This window comes from Apteryx rowi, unplaced genomic scaffold (genome assembly GCF_003343035.1).
Source record: "Apteryx rowi isolate R43461 unplaced genomic scaffold, aptRow1 scaffold_191, whole genome shotgun sequence".
NCBI lineage: Eukaryota > Metazoa > Chordata > Aves > Apterygiformes > Apterygidae > Apteryx > Apteryx rowi.
The window spans coordinates 519,816-535,538 of NW_020448208.1; the positions used below are offsets into that span (position 1 = coordinate 519,816).

Here is a 15,723-nt window from a genome sequence, read left to right on the forward strand (position 1 = left end):
CTCTCTGTCACGTCACGTGACGCGACGCCACGCGCCCGGAGGCCGCGCTGCCACGTGACCGCCCCTCTCCGGCGTCTTGCCGAGCCGAGGGGTTTTGGCGGCAGATGGTGGAGGCGGCGTGGTCTCCTTCCCTTGGGCCCTGGCCGGGCTCTACACGAGCTGCTTCCCCCTCGCCGGCCGTCGTTGCGGAGAGCTGAGCTGCTGCTTTCCCCGGGTGCCCGGGCTGGGTAGTTTGTGCCTGGTTTTGCCCTGAGGCCGCCTTGTGTTTTGGTGGCGCTGAGTGTGGCTAGGCCTGTGGGGGCCGGTGCTGCCGGGCCTTTGGTGTCTGTGGCTATAAGTGGAAGTGAGAAATACGGCTTTGCTCTTTGGGTGAAGCGGTTGAGATTTAGATGCTCTAGAGGGCTTTGCTGCTGCCTGGCCCTAGGCCTGGGCAGGGCCCTCTCTTGTGCACTGGTGAGTGTCCTCAGCGTGGTGGAGAGCTCCATGGACCAGAATTGACCTTCCCTGTGTCACCTGAGAGGCTAAGGGGCATCTTCCATCTCTCATGAGTATCAGAAAGATTGAAGATTGGCCTGAGGCATTGAATCTGATGAGGAGGAAATGATGGGTGTGGTGGGCATTGAATTGTCTTAGGTACATAAGACATGTTTTGCAGTCCTCTGTGATTTTTCCCACAGGTTGATGACTTCATGTGCCTTTTGTTGCATTGCACCCCTTCAGCAAGGAAGTAGGAGAGAAACATGTTACTGTAGTGAGATCACAGTCTGTCAGGACTGGATGATTTCTCTTAGCCAGCCAGCATGGAGAGGAGGTGCACTGAATTAATCTGGGCATTTCCCATCATCTGAAAGACTAGTGCACAGTTCCTGAACATTCCTAATTTAAATCAGGTATAATATATATCTTTGTCTGGAAAAGACTATAGCTGCATACTCCTCAAAGTGTTTCATTCAGTCTTGCTCAGGCCCAGGTTTAATATGATACTCTACACCCACTAACAAGTATGACCATTGAACTGATTTGATGATTATGCTGTCTTTTCTTGTGGTGAAGGAAAAGTGGCACTACCTGTTTCTTGTGTACTGTTGAAAGCTTAGGTGTGTGATGGAATAGACACTAATTGGAATGTGAAAGAAAAAAGGTTTCTCTGTGGTGGCAGAGCTGTTTCTGCAAGTGTAGATATTCATAGTGACAGCACTGAATATGCAAAAATATGGAGACACAGCTGGGGGCCTGGTCATAACACTAAGCCTGAAGAGGTATGCCTTTAGCTTCCCATGGAAGTAATCAAGTAAATACCTTATTTGCTGTTGTAAGCCTAAAACCTTTTAAATTTTTAATTTTTAGTACATGTGAAACCTCTTCTGTCACAAGTAGAAGCAGAGAACTTTTTTTCAGCTTTCTCCTCTTAGGCTTAATAGAGTACCAGAAATACCTAACAGGTTGCATGTATTCCTCGCTACCAAATGTGCCTCCTTACTGCCTGCTACACCAGTACTAATGAACGATGCAAATACTAGAAACAACTGTATAAACAAAGACCTGTTCGGTCTTTCTAAATCACTTAGTTTATCTGTATGAGCTAAAATAGCATCTCCTCTGGATAACTCTTTCAGTCCTGTATTGTGTTATTTATAATTATTTTCACTTAAGGGTAAACCACAATAGCCAAATTCATATTCATGGTCTGTCATTGTTTTAGCTTGCTGTCTTGTTTCCTCCTTGCCCAGAGGGTTTTCTGAATTGAGCCCAGGCCAGGAAGGAAGGAGAAACAGGGAACATGAGTTTTTTGCTTATACAAAAGATTGGTGCTCAGAGATGTTAGAGTAAGGGTTGTTTGTTTTGTTCTCATCAGGATCAAACGGAAAGGAGCCTGTCCTTCAGCTGTCCTATCCTGAAGAGGCCTTGCACTAAGGCCTGCAGGGCATTATGCAAGGGAGGATTCCCGTCTTTAATCACAGTTAACAGGCAGTTAATTACTAAGCTTAAACGTAAGAGACATGCAAAAAACGGAGTTAGTAGCTGGAAGGAAAGACGGCAAACAGCAGTATCTTAAGGGTCCCCCCCCCTTTTTTTTTCCTTGGCAACAATGAGAATATGATGACAGCTACTGAGGCAAGTGTAGCAGTGACCTAACGAACAGAAAAAAGTGCTGGGCGTGACCAGATACAAAAGCCGTGGGATTCATCTCATCTTGAATCCTGACAGAAACTGCAAAGTGGTAGATAGAGCTCTCAGAGACAGAGGTGACAGGAGAGAAAGAGATTGCATAGGGAAGACAAGCTTTTCAGATATTTGTTACTTCCAGGGACTTGTGGGGCAGACTACTAGGCAGTGAAAGAATGCGAATATAAGACAGGGGAGACTGGCTATTGCAGGGAAAATATAGTCAAGAAAGACATTTGCTATGCTGGAAAATACAGAGGAGAAACAAACGGAAATAGAAGATCAGGAAGAAGTGGGGGCAGGGGGAAAGACAAAGAATCCCACAAGAAAAAAAAAAAGGTGAGAGAGTTCAAGAGGAGGAAAAAAAAAGATGGAGACTGAAAGGGGAACAACGTGAAGTTCACACCAGTAAAAAGATGGAATTTCTTGTTAAGAGGAATTGACTGGCTTATTACTGGGGTGTGTCAGGAATAAAAGTTTAAGATAAGGGCTTGTGGCTGTAAAGATTCCTCATCATCAAAAATTCCTTTGGGGTTCAGATATACTCCCGCTCTCTTATTCTTGCCGCTTCCTTGACTGACCTAGTGTTTCTGTACTGTGGTGTGTTCTTAGTTCCACACTTCAATTCTCATGTCTCAGATCAACCTGTGTCATTAAGTGGCAGAATATTGTATGGCTCTTCAGATACTTTGTTTGTACATTTTGGAATGCTAGGCCTGGCTAGTGATAGATAAGACGAAAAGGACTCTTCCTGATCTAAGCTCCCACATAAGTACATGGGATATTTAGCTATCAATGTCTGGAATAGTTTTAAAATAAGAAACAAGTTTGGGAAATGCTTATGCAATATCTCACTGTTGGTTTTAAGATACTGGAAGAGAAAGATCAGGTAAATAGGAACAGGAACACCAGAGGTCAGGGCAGGGAAAGCACGGAGAAAAGTCTGGAATATTAATGAGACTGTTGCTCTCAGAGACTATATGTAGCTGATAATTAAAAGGAGGACTCTACCTCTTCCAGGCTGAATGCTGTGTTAATAGGAAACAACTGTGATTTTGTTTGTATATCATTGGAGCCCAAGCAACAAAATTAGAGTGACTAAAACTAGTTCTTAAACTAGATCCTTCAGAGATAATAGGAAATGTGATGGAACAGAAAGTAGGACAGGAACACAAATATTAAAGCAGTTGTGATGTTTGGGAGGAAAAAAGGATTGATGGAGCATTAGGATTTGCAGTGTGATAAATAGCAAAGAGAGAAAGTGATAGGAAGGGTAAAGAAAAACTTGTTTAATCAATGTTGGGGAAGATGGCAAAGAACTTCTGTTAGAGAGCGTGAGGACCTGCTAGAGACTTTGGTGTTCAAATCTGGAGAGAAACATGTTTTTGTAAGATTATTAGAAAAATACTGCTTGGAGCAAATTAAGATGATAAGTTTTTRATTTCAAAGGTCAAACTGAGAAATCAAGGGAACTCTAGTTAGTGATGACAGCTGCATTTAGGTGGTCGAGGACTTGTATGTGGAAAAGGCTTGGCATTTATTTAAAGCTATCTACAAAAATATATCTGGAATTTGTATCTCAAACAAGAGAGACAGTCAGTCCCAGCTGGATAAAGAGCACTTCAAAAGGGGTGTTGGGAACAAACAAAAGCTTGAAAGGAATTGAAGAAAATGATTGCTTAAATATTAAGAAGTGTAGGAATAAAGTGAGAATTGTCAGAAGTCCAGCTGAGTTTCCTTACAAAGGAAATTAAAGCAGTGTTTAATGAGAAAGAAGATATGAACATGAAAGTTGCCACATATGAGGTGGAGCAAAAAACTTATTGTATACCCATCAGAAACATCAGAAGATCTTTATTCAGCCAGGAATTTCCATTAATGATGTAGGTACAAAAACCTGAGTTGTAATAATGAAATTTGCTGATGACACAAAATAGTGAGACATTTTCAATAAGAGATGGATCAAGACTGGATGACCTTGAGAACCTAAATAATACAATGGGATTAATTTTTAATAACGTAAAGTGCAAGGAGACTGATAGTACTTTCTGCTAGAAGGGAAAGCTCATCAGTTGAAAGTGACAATGGGGTAGAAAGTCCTTATTGTGTTAGTTGAAGGTGACTAAATTATATGATCCAGCTGCAAAAAAAAAAAAGTTATTGAAATCATAGGACATGACAGGTCAGATATTTCCAGTAGATACTGTGGATAAAACATTGGTCTGAGCTCATCTGAAACAATGTGTGCAATTCTGGTCACTATTGTTCAGAAAAGATTAAATCACAGTGCAGGAGGTGCAGAGAAGGGCTCTAAGGATGATCAGTAGACTGGAGAATCTGGTTTATGAGAGGAGAATAAAAATGGTTCATTTAGCTTAGTGAAACAAGGTGGCAAGGGGTATGCTTTCAGTCTGTAAACACTAAGAGGAGTAAGCATGGGAGACAAAGTTATTCAAGCTATAAAAGCTGAAGAAGCTGGCTGAAGAAAAATTGGTGTTAACTGATTGTTGAATACATTTAGATTGAAACAGACATAACTGTATTATGTTAAAGAATAAATAGTRTTATTTCTAGGGCACTTATATGAGCCTCTACAATGTTGCAAAAGAAACTTCTTAAAAATTGCAAAATGGTAGACTTGTGCAAGGCAGCAGTAGAGGATCTGATGATGAAAATTGATTGCAAATGAAAAATGAGCTGCAAAAGAGGGAAGAAAATTAGTCTCTTGTATTCCCATCTTTCTTATCGATGCCACTGGCCCCAGTCAAGGCTGAGGATATTCTCACCTGTAGTCAAAATCATTTCTGTAGGTCTATATATCCCTCAGTAATTGAAGTAGTTTAAATGTCTCTCGCCGGAAAAGAAGAGTGTGGTCTGCAGGTTGTCTTCTAGGTGAGCAATCTCTCTCAGCAGGGAGGAGGAAAGGAGACACTTTTCTCAACATGCTCCTTCAAATTATGTAGAGAACCTTTCTATTCCAGAGGGAGCAAATTGATRAGGAAGGACAGCACCTTTAAAAAATACAGCCCAGATCGTGGATTGAACCTTCAAGACAATTGTTTTCTAGAAAGGGAATCTCGCAAAAGAGTTTCAGAGCTATTTTAGAACAAAGGCAGTGKTTACATTCTAATTTTATATAATTAAATACAAACCACAATACTATTACTTGTAATTTATGATGCCTTCCTACCTTTTCATCATCTTTTCTGTTTATCGTTTTCCTATGTTCACTTCCTAATGTGCRCTATCTGCAGGCTCAATATTTATATTCTTGCTGTTCTAGTGAGAGAATCTAATGGAGGTCTAGTTGTGCTTTAAAAAAGTTATTGAAAGTGAGTAAGAAAGGGTTTCTTGCAGACTGGTATGTTTTTCCATCACTGCACTCTTTTCTTCATTCYTTCCCTGTTTGGCAAGATACTTGTTTAAATCAGGAGGCCTCTGCAGAAATGCTTTTTTTTTTATTTTATGTGTAAGAAGGAAAGAAAGCTCATATGGGCATCAGGGTAGGGCAGTTCTTGACAAATTTTTTGTGGGGGTGGCGTTTAAAATGTCTGTCAAAATTCTATTAAATGTGAAGGAAGCACTTGCTGGTAGGTGTGAGGTCCTTCGTTGTTGTTGTTGTTTTGTTTTGTTTTCTCTCCACTCCCCTCCTTATGATCTGCCTTCTGCATTTCTTGTCCTCTGCAATTTAGCTCTTTTATAATCATTTTATTACCTAGTAGTGACACATAGCTCTTCACTGCATTAAAGCATAGCAACGTATTTATTTTAAAAGGGAACAAGTCTTTGAATTTTTCAGCAAATTAATACTGAAAAGTGAAAGCCTTTGGTGTAGTATAGATTCAAGTGTCAATAGAAGGAAAAAAAGTACAGCCTGCAAAGGGCAGGAGGAGGGAGGTAGAGGGATGGATTTTAAACATGGGAAGTGTAAAAGCTCTCTAATCCCTTACCATTCTCTGACTGATGATGAACTACATGTACTGCCTGTTATAGCAATATTGATTGCAATCAGATGATAAAATCATTGCATTGAGAAAGAAACCACTGCAGCGAAAATGAAAAGATGGAAATGTAATAAAATTCTTGATTCAAAAGTGATTTATTGGAATAAAATGAAAAAGTGATTCCTATAACATGGCTGAGGGTTAGTCATGGGAATAACAATGCTGTGAGAATATAATCATTTTTTAATAAAATTCATTACAAATTATATATTTATCTTCAATAGCCATCCAGCACTTTGCATCAACATTCCTAATGCTGCAAATTTTCCTCACTCACAGCTTTAGCTTTACTTACAATTAATCCACTGGTATTATAGTGATGGAGATTCTTGCTGGAATGCATTAACTTCCTCCTTTAAATCCCCCCTGAGGCAAACCACTTGAAAAATATTTCCTTTGTCTAGGACACACAATTTAGTAGCTCTCTTCTTGCCCTGAGATAGCAATTCTTTTGCAGTGATTTATGCATACTATTCAAATACAAAAACTGCATTAAATTATGTTACATTAAAAGATCTGAGACATGCTTTCCATTACTTAGGCACAGTTGTGTAAGGAAAAATGTAGGTCTGATCCTGTTGCCATGCAAGTCCATGCTTACAGAAACATAGAATCGTTAAAATGTAAAGTTATTACAAGCTGAGTAACTTATCACTTATAGAGGCCAAATAGACCTTTCAAACTCACAAATGACTGTATTTTTACATAGACCTTTAATATTGTTTATTAACAAAGTTGCTTGGCTGATCTGTGCCCTGTTTCAAAAGAAGCAGGATAAAGGCTTCTGTAGAGGATGTTTCACAGCCTCTGAAATGGCCTGTTTCAGTGTTTTGCAATCCTAACTGAATGCATCCATAAAATCCAACTTGAATCTCTGCTGCAGTTTTGGCTGATCTTTGTTCTTCCTTTAATTGTCATGGCAGAACAATGGCCACCAAATCTTTTATGGCAACTTTCTACATTTTGGAATGCTGCTATAATGTTCCTCCTTGATCTCCTCATTTCTAAATTTACTCCTTTGTTTCTAAGCTGTATAAGCCCAATTTCTTCAGCTTTTCTCACAGATCCTGTTTCCTAAACTCTTCTTGCTGTTGTGCTTCCACCCTAGTGGATTGTCATTATCTTTCTTAAAGTACAGTGACCAGTCTGGAACACAGTAATCTTGCTGGGGCTTTGCCAGACCTAAGTAAAGTGGAATAATTACTTTGTGTCACATACTACGTTGTTGACTCTTTAGTTTGTGATGTCCCACATGGTYTTCTGCCTACACAGACATTTCCTAATCTATATTTAACTTTATTCCCTCATTAGATTTCTCTTTCCAAAGCATACCACTTCGTAATTGTCTCTTTTGTATTTTGTCTGGTTAATTTTGGTCTACTTCTGGAATTCTTGAAGCTTATTTTTAAGGTTATTTTCATCCTTGAAAGTGCTTTGCAACTTTCCCCAACCTGACATCATCATCAAACTGTAGAAGCACACTCTGTGTTTCACCATCCAAGCTGTCAATGAAGTGGCCAATAAAACTGGCCCTGGGACAAACTCCTGGGTGTCTCCTCTAGAGAAACCTTCTCAGATTGACAGCAAATCATTGGTTACTGGACTATGAGAAGAAATTTTCAAATGTTGAGCACCTACCAGTTTGCTAATTACCTCTGGAACATACTGTCTTAGCTTACTTATGAAAATGCTGTGTGGGACAGTGTCAAAAGCTCATCATTGTCAAGATACATCATATCTGCTGTTTCCCACTTATTTGCTAGAGCAATTATCCTGTCAGAGAGGGAGATTAGCTTCAATTGATATAATTCTTCTCTTGACAAACCCATTTTGACTTTTTAAAATTATTATCATCATCTTCCAGGTATTTACAAAATCTTTATTTAATAATTTGTTCTATTTCAAGGGATAAAGGTTAGGTTGACAGGTATAAAATACTGCACGTCCTCTAGCCTCTATTTTAAAAGTAAGTATTGAATTAATACTTTTCTAGGATTTGAGGACCTTCCCCATTCACTGTTATTTCTTGAAAATGATTGTTAATGATTCAAAGGTTACTTCAGCTAATTCTCTGGACATTTATAGTGAATTGTGTCAAAGCCCACTAACTTAAACACCTCTAACTTAGTATCATGGTATTAGTATCATAGGATCAGGGTAGGGTTCTAAGCTTATGCTTGATGACCCTGACAGCACTAGCCTGATTCTGGAGTGTATGCTCAGTGTCAAAAAAACCTGTGGTAATTGGCAAAGCACGCGTGCTTATGTACACCCCTGCTCAACCAACATGTAAGTACATGCTTAAATGCTTCTGAAATCACTGGGACTTACTACATTATTGAAGTTATTGAAACTTAACATCAGTGACTCCTCTGCAAACAACCACAGACTGCTAAATCAGGTACCTAGTGCAATCCCATGCCCTAAATTATATTTGAATGTTTTGTTTTAGGAAATTATTTCTCTCTCTACTTGCCTGGATATCAGGCAAGAGCACACTGGTGGGGAAGGAGGGCAGAAGTGAGTGTGGTCACTGCTGGGTGTGAGCAGGTTGTGTGTAGAAATGTTAAATCAGGATATATATCAACCTACCCTCAAGCACTTGGTCTGTGTGTTAGGCCTTGGACCGATTTGTCAGGTGAGCTCCACACTGAGTAGCAAAGCATGTGCAGAGACACCTAAGCTAATAGAGACTGTGTTGGTTCCACATACGAAAGCAATACAGTTGCTCCAGGACACCTCTATGTCTCTGCTAATAAGCCTTGCTTCTCAGCTGAATTAGTAACTCAGATGTGGCAGCATGCTGTTGTGTCTGTACTTCTTTTGGGACCAAGCTGATGTGTTTGCATGGGGCTGTGCTACGCCAGGTAGATACATGAGCTCAGTGCAGTGCTAGCAAAGTGTCTCTAGATTCTGCTTCATTGCTCTGAGTTCACGTGCTCTTTTTGTAACCTGCTTTCACAGTCTTGGTGTGCAGTAGTACTGTACCAAGAAAAGTTGCAAGTGGTTGAAATAGAGAAAGAATAGATGTAATGAATTTAGGTAAGCTGCTAAAAAGTGAGTTCTTGAGCTTTTGGGGCTTTCTGTGAGCTTCATCAGGCTGAATGTAGGCATTTACACTGCAGTTGTAGATATCTACATCTGAGCATCTGTCTAGTCAAAACTAGGTCTAAAAATGCTTTTCTTCTGTGTTGATTCTGAGGGAATCTAGACAGCCAGCTCAGGTGTCTGTATTGCATTGCAGTTGTCTACATTTGGTCAGAGAAATCTCAGACTTCTGCAGGTAAGCTTTGCTGAATGTGTAGCTCTACCTTCAAGAATACACACCATATAAGGGTAAATAATGAAAGTATCAGTGCATATCCATGATTGCTTTCTTCTCATTTCTCTTCCCTGGTCTTTCATCTGCCTTCAATTTTATTTTGTTAGACTCTAATTTGCTAGACTGATGAATCACTTTCTCCATGGTTAGTGCTTGCTCATTCCTCATTTGCAGAAGCTGCTGATTGCAACTTTGTATTTAGGGCTTGCTTGAGCGGGAGGGGAAGCATGTGCATAGCATTTAAACTCTTTTTTTCAATCATTTCATAGACCACCTTCTGGATACCTTGTGACCCACCAGTGATTCACAGACAACAGGATAAATAACTCTAATGTAAGTTGAAGGCAGGCTCAGAGAACGTTTTGCAGGGCCATTGGTACATCCCAGGAAACTGAACCAGTCACTCACTGCTTTCCCTGTCCAGCTAGTTTGCACAGAACGATTCTGTGAGCTGTGCTCTCAGGAATACTGATTGTATGACTATGAGTCCTAATTAGTAGTTTGTTTAATCCAGCCACCARTGCTTTTTAAAGTACATTACTACAAGCATCAGGGCTGAAAAAGCTCCCAAGCATGTTGCTTCCTCTGTTTCACTGCACATTAAGGTAACATGGGTGGAAGAGCTGAAGCTGTTAAAGCTCAAAGACACTGGCATTGAGCTTTACTCAACCCCTCTTTTCCCTGTCTGAGAGAGCTGATTTCAYGCCTGTGACCCTTTAAACCAATAAATCAATGGCAAACTAGCAACCTTGTTTGCTTCAGTGAGTCAGTTGTATTGCCATGTTCGGCAGCACATCAGTGGCAAATCTTGTTTAACTGGCCAGTGCACTCTACTGCTTCCATGTTGCAGTGAAGCTCTGTTGAAAGCAAAAAATTCATAGGTATGTTTAAGCTTGATAAGGCAAACCAAAAAATTAACATTTGTTATGTACTGATACTGTATTTGGTAGTATTTGGTACTAGCCAATAGGTAGTATACCAAAGTAATGCTATCTCTGAATTTCCCACCTAACATTTAGATTTGGCATTTTAAATGTTAAGAAATACCAAAAAACCCTAAAGGGTATTCCCATGGAAAAAATGCATTCAGTTAACAAATGGTGGTGCTGAAATGTTTCTATTAGCTTGCTAACCAGCTGTTCTGGCTACTTTATTGGAATAATGTGTAGTGTGCTCCTGGAAAAGAAATCATCATCCTGGAGTTGCAACTGAGGATTTACTTGAAGAAACTTGTGTGGCACTCATCAGAATCATTTTTCACCAGTTTCTGAGTATCTGCCTGTGCCAAAGGCTCTAAAAGCTGAAGAAGCTCAATCCATATTTCTGTGAAATCCAAACAAGTACTGCTAAATGCATTTTGTATTAGTTTGTGAACTCCTCTGTGCCTATTAGGCTCTAGGTCTCTGTGAAGTCATCCCTACCTGGGAATAGGTCCGGGAAGGCTATTACACTTTTGAAAGCATGCTTACCATCATAACAGAAACTGCATTTGCAGCAACATCCTTTAAAAGGATGTGGTGTGTTCTTAACATCAAGAAAGCTGAGTATTAGTATTTAATACTATATTGTCTAGGAGTCCTAATCATAGATAAAAACAGTTTGAGTAAGCAGTTAGTCTTGTTTCAGATAAATACCAAATAAGACAAGAGATGATAGATGAACACAGACAAAGGGAAAGAACATAGGAGGCAATTAATACTATTAAGATCAAACTTCAACTTCTTCCTCTTCCTAGTCTTCTGGGATGGGCTGTAGCCCAAAAAACTTGGGAAAGAGCAAGGACCTCAGCTTGTCTAAGTGTAAAAGCGTGATTGTAGCCATTCCTTGCATATTAGTCATAAGATGAAAGACGCTGTGGGCTGGATTCACCTGGTCAAGTGTGGACATCTAAAAAGTAAATATAACTAGGTCATTTTTCCTGACTCCCTCTGTACTCAGTGGAGAGAAATAAGCAATTGCAGGGCATCATTCAGTCCATTCTGAAGAGGGTGCTAAAATAGATTAGATGAATTGATGAATTGCCCTGAACATGTCTGTTTCTTTCCACTGAACGCAGAGGTAGCCTGGACAACCAACTTAGATGTACCCCATGTATACTGCAGATGTCTAAAGGTGGGGGAACTGAATCCCACCGTGGTATCTTTTCTCCTTCTGTGCATTGTGCAAGGGTCGAATAGAACCTGAACCTATATTTCTTGGCAAATAGCATACASTGTGCATGCATGCAATGAAACATATGATAACAGTCCTTTTTGGCTGAAAGATAAATTTAACAGAACTGAAAAGCCTAAATGGCTGCAGATTGGTGTAAACTCATTATGGCTCTGACTTAGCCCAGTAAAACACCTGTTTCAAACCAGAGACTGTTTTAGGCTTTCCTGACAACAAAATTTATTACTGAAGCACCCACAGAAATTTGCATGAATAAAATAATTCCTGAGTGTTGAAGCTGGGTGCAGTGCACTGAAGCGTTTCCCCATGTCTCTTTTGTAGCTGGAAAGAGGACACATGCTCGATCTTGGCCATTTGAACTCGGAGCTTTTATTTAATCTTTTCTTAGCTCTTTCATTTTATGTTCTGAGCCTGGTGTAAGAAATAGGCTGGACCATAAAATAATGTAAAATARCATCTTTTAAATTTTTACTGGTTTTYCAGACTTCCTTTGCTGTCCTCTCGCTCCCCCCAAATTTACAGCTTAGAACTTTACAGTCTACTTACATAGACATTTAATTTAACTTTGGGATGTTATTACTATTCATTGCTGGCCCTGTAACAACAGCCATGTAGTGTTGCTGGAGGAGGCTGGCTACTAACTCTTGCTGGTGGCTAAATTTCAATGACATGGGAAATCAGCTTTCTATATCCAGCTTTCAAAGCACCTTAAGATCTATGTTGAGATGTTATTATGTAAGCCATATTTATTCCAAAAAAGTAATTTTAGGGAGGTGGGCAGCATTGGTAGGCTTTACTTTCCAGTCTGAAATTAGTTATAATGCGCTAGCCCATTTTCCATGTTCTGAATCACTAACAGTGATAATCAAATACCACGTTGTAAACTTCCATAATTCCATTCATTTGTTACTCTGAATGTTTTTCACAAATATGAAGCATATGCTATGTACAATTCCTCAAGAGGGGTAGGTGGGTATATAAGAAGATCACTTAGATTTGTTGATCAAAAGAGACCATTGTGAGTATAGAATCTGACTTTCTGCATAACATAGGCCTAGCACCTCATCCAGAAATGTTAATGAAGCCCAGAACATCAGTTTGAGATCTGATGTCCTCAGAAAAATACCCAGGTATCACCTGCACCTGGGTGGAAGAGGAGAGGCTGGAGGAAATGACCCCGCTTCTCCAAACCCTGTATCAGACCATGAATTCTTGGGGGTAGGGGACGATCTTTTCATTGCTTTTGGGCATAGGAGCATGATCAGATATTCAGGATCATTAAGAACAGTCTGCTGCTATCTTGGGCAATGCCTGGCAGGACTGTGACTGTTAGGTCTCAGTGTGGGTTTCTTAAGTGCTACTGGAATACAGATAAGAAGTGTGGTGAGTGAGCTGTACTCAGCTGAATGACCTGACAGTCAGGTTTCTCTATGCAGTGWCAGTAGAGAGGGTAACAGCAACCTAGTAACAAGCCTTTTGCTAATGTGACAGAAATAAACTGTTTTCTTCAGAATCCATTTTCCAGTTGTATCCAGTACCTGTTTTTTAGTATTTTCAGTTATTTTCCAGTGCGCATTTTTTTACTATGTGCACTGTAGGGTACTTCTTGCTTGCAGCAATTGCATTAGAATTTGATGAACTTAAGTGTTTTTTCTGCTTTCATCTGTAAAAAYAAAGAAATACAGTTCTATGAAATGTGAAAGCAATTGACAGTAGAAATCTCTACTAAAAAAGAGGTGAGCCAGCATTTGCAAGTATTCAGATTTGGGACTGGAGAAAGTAAATAGCTAATTGTATGAATGATTATTTCTGTATTGGATAATGAGAGCTGCTGAAATTGCTAGTTGTATAAATGAGACATCCTGCATTATTGATCAGGCTTCTTTGTTTTAACTGGACTGGAAGTATACATTTCCCTTTGACATGGCTATTTATGAGATCTAAACCTGACATGCAATGATCCATTCATACGCTAAATACAGTTTTGCATTAAAAAGGCTAAATACTATAGTATGTTTAAAGTGAACCCATATTATCTATCTCTCGTGGACTACCCTTATGGTGCAGGAATATAGCCACTGACATAATCAGTTAGATCAATAGTCTATTTAGTTGAGTATTTTACCTCTGTCTGTTAATAAGCACTTAATATTTCAGATGTCTAACATACCTAGTTACTTTAACTGAACAATGTTATACATAGAAGGAATAGCTTCCTGACCTTGTGAGCTGAATTAATCATTATAGGAAGTGCAGTTACTTTTATTAATTAAAAGTAGAGAAAAAGAATATTGAAATACAATATTTAAAGCCCTTGAGGTCAAACCTACACATGTTAATGACATTTTGCTTGTTGTTCCCCAATAGTCTGGCAGTTGTAATATTATCTATTCTAATTCTGCTTAAAGGAATTGGATTTCAAATAACCCTGTTCCAAAAAGAAACATGAAAACAGAGCTAAATAGAAGTGATCATCCTGTTAGTAACCATAAGTTGTCTAATAATGTGCCATGATTAAACATTTTGACCTTGACAAGTTACAGTAAAAAAGGAAAAAGATGTAGGTATTCCTTATAATCTTCTTCTTTCTCTTCAGAAGCAGAATTTTTAGGTTTTTAGTTTTCAGTTCACTTTAGTAAAATAAAGATTATTGCACATATTTCGGTAGTGCCATAGTCTGTAATATTAATTCCTTTAAAAAACAAAGAAATGCATATTAGGAAGCCCTCTTTATGCTATGGTTTTAGAGTAGAAGAGGCTTTACAGTCAATTATTTATGTGCATGAAGTACTRAAAGCCTTATTATCTCAGAATAATCAATGTTTGGCTGAAGCTTGAGAACACTAATAGCTAATCTTAAAAGTCCTGATCCAGTTTCATTTGAAATAATGGCAGAACTCCTATTGATTTTTACATGAAGTAGGATGAGGCCAAGAAGTGTTGCTTTGTGAGATAATTTTAGACAATCTTTTGAAAGCATCGGTAAAATAACAAAAAACTTACCTTTCATTATCTGTATAATACTGTATGAAATATTTCAGCAGACAGTAGCTGTTTATTTTAGAATGCTTTATGTCTGCATTTTCCATTTCCTTGGAGAGTCTTGTTTAAATGTATATCTACTGAGCTGATGTTACCATCTCTGAGAATAGAGAAACAGCAACTGGAATAGTTGTGAGCAAACTTGAAAGGAGTTGGGAGACTCGGTGAAAGATTGAAATACTGGCATATTTTCAGACCCTTTTACAACCAGATTTTTTGTTTAACACTCAGTTACCTTTTTTTTGTTGTTCTTGAATCCCCAGCAAATCTCTTCTCTCTCCAGTATAGCATGAGATGCTCTTGATCATTCTGTTGGGACCTTTCATTGTTATTTGTTTTCAGCAATTCTGATAATTTGTCTGTGTCAGTCCAGAGCAGCTTGCAGTATTTGGGAGCTTCTGTCTTCTGGGGACTCTTGGAAGATCACCCCAGAAACACGATACCCAAAGTGCCAGAGATGCTACCAGTGCTCCTAGATTCTGCGCTGATGCAGAATCTGGTGCAGGCTCAGACCTGTGGCTACTGTGTCAGCTTGTAGGACAGGGCTACGAATCTGGACAAAGAAGCCAAGGACATATTAGAAGATTGCAAGGGAGAAGGAAAGAAGAGTTTCTGGTGTACTGCAAGCATCTGTCATAGCTTCCATTCTCAGAAGGAAGTCTTGTTTTCTGAATTTACACAAATTATGAAGGGTGGTTTTTGATTGCATTTAGAGCAAGTTCTGAAATAYGATTTAATTGTTATTAAAAAAGTGCTCCAGAACTCAACCTGTTTATCCATCCTAAACAAAAATCCTATCAAAAGTGCATTTTAATGGGTGTTTGTTCTCATTTGCTAGTCTTCCCCCCCCCCCAAGAAAAAACAAAACCCCAAACCCAAAAAACAAAAAAAGAAACCCCAAAACCAAGAAAGAAGGCAGGAATGGTTCTGGTGAATATGACAATGAGAAATAAGAAAAGTGAGTGTGCTCAGTACTGTCCTTTCTGCTGGGTAGTAAGACATAGCAACTTTGTATTG

General features: G+C 39.1%; 1 protein-coding gene across 3 annotated transcripts in view; it reads left to right on the forward strand.

The window, feature by feature from the left end:
- The window catches only part of CGA (glycoprotein hormones, alpha polypeptide), a 34,452-nt gene that overhangs the window by 3,616 nt on the left and 15,113 nt on the right, over positions 1–15,723 (forward strand). The window contains exon 1 of one of the 3 annotated variants that reach the window (XM_026062654.1): positions 580–633. The exons of 1 other annotated variant lie outside the window; for it this stretch is intronic. The gene's annotated coding sequence lies outside the window, so the exon portion shown is untranslated. Of the gene's footprint in view, positions 1–579; positions 634–689; positions 891–15,723 lie in introns of those variants that run through there. One more of the 3 variants, XM_026062653.1, reaches the window with a different exon arrangement.